Below are 6,000 nucleotides of genomic sequence, written 5' to 3' on the forward strand. Positions count from 1 at the left end.
CGTTTTGACTAAGGGACCGGATTGGGGATCTTTCGCTGCCTCGAGGGCCGGCAAATAAATACGCAAACATAAATGAGGAAAAACTAAATAAATAATCTTAGATAGGTACATAAATACACAATTTAAAGTAAAAGTAAACAAAAATATCATCTAGGCTGTAAGAATGTATATAAACGCATACTTTATTGTTAAAATCAATATTTAGCTAATCATAACGTTGCGCAATATTTGGGACACAAAGAACTCACCAGGCGTAAATTCAAAGCGCATAGGAACTTTGGTGTGTTCGCACAGCGCAGAAGACTAAAGTGAATAATATAACTAATGCTGACAATATGTAACAGGTACGACACGGGACAAAGCACAACATACATCGGAACGCGAGGGAATTTGCACTCGCGTAGTTACCCAGTTATGACACAGGGGACCAAGAATATTTGATGCTAGAAGACGCGCAATACGATATCAATTTTATCTCGTCTTTTTATTTCGTTTTTTTTTCTGCTATTTTTGTTTACACGGTTGTCGCACGTTCAATGTCTTTTTTTTTTTTTTTTTTTTTTTTGCGGCGGTAGCGGCAGGTTTGCTGGGGGCGGGCCGCGTGCCAGGCTTCATTGTTAGGACCACGGCCAGCCACGGGCCAGTCTGAAGAACCCCGCGGGCCCGGGGTTTTAGAGAACCCTGTTCTATTGCAACAAAGCCAGAACGTAAAAGAAAGGAACAAAAAATAGAAAAGTAATGTCCTATTGAAATCAAATCAAAATTTGAAAAACGAAAAAGTTCAGATAAATGTTTGTTATCTAACTGAAGAAAAAAAAAATCTACGCTATTATTGCGCTAGTATGGCGAAGATGAGAGAAATAAAAAAAAATAAAAAAAAAACTTGTTATATTGGCTGTACTTTACATTTACAGCAATTCTTTCTTCTGCGTTGTTTTCAGTTATCGGACGAATTGATCAATCTTTCATGTTAAAAATACATGTAATGGTGAAGAATCATTATTTCTAGCTACAGTGATTTAAACCAGATTAGTCTGATTTAAATTAAACTGATTCAACTAAAATAAATACGATATATTTGATTTGAAACTAATATTTTTTTTTCTCTACCTTGCACACGCAGTAGACGGCCTACGTAAACCGAAGACGGCTTAAGGCTAGCCCACATGGTGCGCTTTTCTCCGCGTCTGCGTCGCGTCTGCGCCTGCGCTTTGACGTCACTTCCGGCGCCGGGACGAAACGCAGCGTTTTTTGGCGCATTCCGGCGTATCTGGAGGAGCTAGATATTTTGCGTCCACGCGTCGCGTCTCGCGCTGCGTCCAGAAGGCAACAACCAATGAACCGCCGTGTTCACTAGTTGCAAGGAGCGTTTGAATTTTCTCCACTGTTTTCGCCACTGTAGGGACTGTAGTTTTCGCCACGGACCTCGCGACAAAGGCGATAATAATAATAATAATAATACTTTTTATTTGCACTGTGGGAACCACGAGTTTCCCGTCTCCCTATCTAGGCCTAGCACAAGCAGGCCGTGGGAGCGTTATGGCGACGTCATCCCGGATACGGGGGTAAGGCCGCATTCCTCGAAGAGGGCGTGTCTTCCCTCGCCCTTTTGGGTGAAAGTGCCTCCGGCGCATCCTTCGGAAATGATTGTGGACGTGGCCCATCTGCGGGATAAGCCACACTACCTACCCCGGGCGCGTCCACTTTCCGCTGGCGAGATAAGCGGCCGCGAACGGCGGCCCTGGCTCTCGGCCGGGGAAGGCTCTGGGCCACGGAGCCTCGTTCTTTTTGGAGCTTTCCCCATTCCACGAATCTGCCTAATGCGGCAGCGTGGGCCCCCTCCAGGTGAATCTGTCTAATGCGACCGCGCCGACCCTATTCCGTTCTTTTCTTTTATTAGTTTGGCCGACGGGCACAGCGTGGTGGCACAGCAGCCAAATAAACCCGCTTCTTCAGTATCTTTGTGTTTCGGAGTGAATCCTCTCCTCGGAGTCCACGGCAGCCTCCGGACGGACCCGGCCGTAGCAGTCCTCAACATCGAGCTACGGAGTGGGATCGACCTCGTGGTGCAGTAAGGCAAGTCGAATCCCACAGCACATATTGCAATACCCACTCGGCAGAGTGCGAGGCTTGGCAAAAAGGTTGAGACCCTTACGCAGGTGGGCCTGCTAGCCCGCCGCCAAGTAGGGAAAGGGATACGGCAAAGGAAAATAAATAAAAACACTCAAAACAGAAAGATACACACACAAAAATGGGTAGCAGCCCCGTGCCATTCCAAGGCAGAGCGCACGCGCGCACGCACACACACACACCCGCGCGCGCGGAGTTTACAAAATTTGCACGCTCGCGGCCTTAAATAAAAACGGCTTTTAGGCCCCGCCAACGCTAGCAGCAGGGTGAACATGGGTAGTTACGTCCTTCCCCCCGCGGATATCAGTTTATCATACCTTTTACACAAGTCCAGGGAATCCTCTCTGCTCCGCGGGAGAGGCTGACGCTGCTTCAGTGGAACAGAGAGGACCTAGCGAAGTACAAAAGCGTCCTGCACTCTGGCAGGCCAAATGTAAAGAATACAAGGACACCGAGAGACAAAGGTACAAAATTAATACTACCGGCAACAACCGCAACAACGTAACCTCTGTAGCGGCCAGCGGCCAGCTGTAAATGTTTTGGCGCGGGCGATGGTGATGCCAATGGCGTATCGAAGCGTGGATGAGGCGTACGCACTAAAAAGGATGAAAATTAGTGAAATTGAGCTTCATTGCGATTGCTGTAATAAAAATGAGCGCTTACTAATACTAAAATTAAATATTACGGCATGTAGCCATCATTTACCGCGCGATTTCTATTTAATATTTGCTTTTGTTTCTTAAGCGCGTCTGGCTACGTTGGGCAGACGCTTCGGAAACGCAGACGCGAAGCGCTGCACGGTAGCGCTGCGTGTGGTTTGACTGGGCGCACGCGTCCTGCTTAGCGCGCGCGCCAAGTCGAGACGCGCGTGTAGACGCACTGAAAAACGCGCCATGTGGGCTAGCCTTTACGCCCGCCGACCTGCGTAAACGCGGCCGCCACCGGCGCAACTCGGTTCTTTGCGAGGGAAACGGAGGTCGCCGGCCCTGGTGTTGCGATGAAACAAAGCCGGAAGCCGCAAAAAAAATTGTTTCACGGTCTGCGTCCTCGGAAATGGAGCGCCGGGGCATCCTCGGTCGGGGCTGGCTGCGGCCACGCCACTCGACGTCGTTCGTCCCCCCTGGAGCGGGAGGGGCGCCACCAGAATCCAAGTTTCGTCCGGTGCACACCCTAAGCTGTTCGCTCACCAGTAATTTAGGACACGATGATTATGATCAAATATTTTGCTCTAATTTTGTTGCGACAAAGGAGGACCTACTCTTTTCGTTTCTTTCGTAGAAGAAGCGAGGGTCTGCTGCTGTCATAGTTTTTCCAAAAAACGTTAACTCAAAACTGAGATTTAAAAAAAAAAAAAAAAAAAGGCCTCTGGCCAGTGTTATCTTCACTTGTTTCCCAAAGGTATGTACATTCGCGTGCTGTGGAGATCGGCTGGCTGCAGGCACATAGCCAGGGGGGAGGCCCATGGGGCCCGCCCCCCCCCCCCCCCCCCCCCCGAAATCTATCATTTAGCTGGAACCCTCCTCTCCCCCCTCCCCCACATACAGCGTTTTGTCATGGGCGGGGCCCCCCCCCCCCCCCCCCCCCCCCCCCCCCCCCCCCGAACCAAAATCCTGGCTGCCTTTCGAACGACCAGGCTCCAGCACGCGGTCTATGCCTTCCGCCGTGCTTAGGATGCGCGCCCGTGCTCCAGGTGCACCAGACGCACGCCGAAGCATCGTCGAAGGCAGGAAACCTTCGACAACCGAAGCCTTTTTTTTAGAGGGTAGGCCGTAGAAAGCTCGTGAACATGTAATTCTGGGGTGGAGACACAAGACCAGAAATCAGTGAGGGCATCGATAAATCTTTCATTTGAAATCGCACGTACCAAAAGCGAGCAAAAAACACACTACTACTACTACTACTGCTACTACTACTACTAGTACTACTACTACTACTACTACTACTAATAATAATAATAATAATACTTTTTATTCGCAGTTTTATTTAGCCGCCCAGCAGCGAGCGAGGCCGTTAGGGCCGCTTTCTTCCTGCCGCTTTGAGGCGAGCAACGGAAGCTCGAGGCACCTTTTGGCGTGTTCGGGAAGTCCCACGTACCGCTCCCGAGGAAACAAGTAGCCGAGCAAAGAAAAGCCCGGCTTTGCACAGAGAGCGGCCGGGCGGCGAGGGACATGCTTCGGTCTGCGAGGTTGTTGACTTCTCTCCACTGGGTGCTTCTTCTTGCGCGGGATTCCTGTTCGTCCCTGCAACTCCAGTTCATCACTTATTCCGTACGACCTCGTCGCCGCGGGCACCACGTCTGAGCTTCGGGTGCCTCGGAGTTTATTGACAGCGACGACGACATCGCTATGATATAATGACCGCGACGTAAATTTTATTAAGATCTCCGTCAGATTGTAACAAATTTCAATATTTTGTTTTTCCGTGTGTTATCTCAAGACGCACATCTGCGTTCGCTTCTCCTTCGATGACGGGAGGTGAAATTAGCCGAACTAGTTTTAAGCTGTTTATTATTTTATTCCTTTTGTGACCTTTCTTTTGGGATTCGGAGACCTCTCTTGTGAGTTAGTGCGTTTCACTCACGGTCACCTGAGCTGGTTTGTCCCCGTAGACGCTGGCTTTACTTTTTTTTTTTTTTTTTCGATGGAAAGGTGGCTCTTTCCATATGTCTGGTAAGCTTCCATCAGCTTTGCGTACCTACAAAGTTCGGATACAAAAGCGCTGGTTTTCGGCGGAATAGTTAGTGTGAGTGGCGCCGTCTGGCCGGCACTCCGTTCGTCTGCACTCTGGTCCCGTCGTGAGGTTTTAAATCTTTGTTTCACTGGACGTCCGAGACCCTCGTTGTCGCCCGCTCGGTGTTCCGCCCCCGGGGGCTTCCGTTTGCCTTCGGGTGTTCTTTTGTCTTCGGGTACGTGTGCTTTTGCCTTCGGGTGTGCTGCCCTTCGGGAGTGTTCTTGACTGTGGGCGGCAGTGTTCCGGAATGGGCACCTCTATTCCATTCCAATTCCATTCCGGGGTGTGCCCGACTATTCCATTCCTTTTAACTCCTCAGAATGGGTATACGTGGCCCATTCCCACTCCTGGAATGGCTGAACTCCACCATTCCACACCTCTAATGCCTAAAGGTCAAAAAATGGCCATTGACAGACACATTCTGTTACTGAACGAGAAGCAGCATAACGATGTTAAAGTTATCAAACGCGTAGTCGAACGCAAAAGCATGGGAAAGCATCATCAAAGCACTAATTCTGATAAGCCGAAGGGTGGTCACACAAAGCGCTTCGTGGCAACCTCTCGTCACTGCTGTCATCGATCGCTCGATCAATCGTAAAAGGCTAGCGAGTCCCAACAAACGCCAAAAATTAAAACCACCCATTTTCTTCGCAAACGGACCATGTATACCCTCCGCAAATACATGGGGGAGGCACTCACTTGATCGAATGACGTTTTAGCGAACGCCCACGTTTCATCGAACGACACTTTAGCGAATAGTCGGACGCCGCGAAGCGGCGTTTTCGGGTGGGCCAAGTGAGTTCATATTTTTGTAACGAGTTGCCGCAGACTGTCGCCGCGAAGCGGCGTAAAGCGCAGCGCGACGGATGGGTCAACGCGCGCCCCCGTTATTCGCTAAAACGACCATTCGCTCAAATGTCGCCGTTCGCTAAAATGTCATTCGCTCTTGTGATATGGACCCGTTGCTCTGTGCTTCGAATACTTTGCAACAGCACCGCCAATGCGCTGCTAGAAGCGACACCGCGTACACCTGCCCCAAACCTCCATGCACTCCGGAAAGAAGAGACCACTGACAAAGTGCAATCGTACCGATTGCACTTTGTCAGTGGTGCCAGCACAAGGGACTGTACCACCATTTAC

This window comes from Ixodes scapularis, unplaced genomic scaffold, assembly GCF_016920785.2.
Source record: "Ixodes scapularis isolate PalLabHiFi unplaced genomic scaffold, ASM1692078v2 PGA_scaffold2__306_contigs__length_199485367, whole genome shotgun sequence".
NCBI lineage: Eukaryota > Metazoa > Arthropoda > Arachnida > Ixodida > Ixodidae > Ixodes > Ixodes scapularis.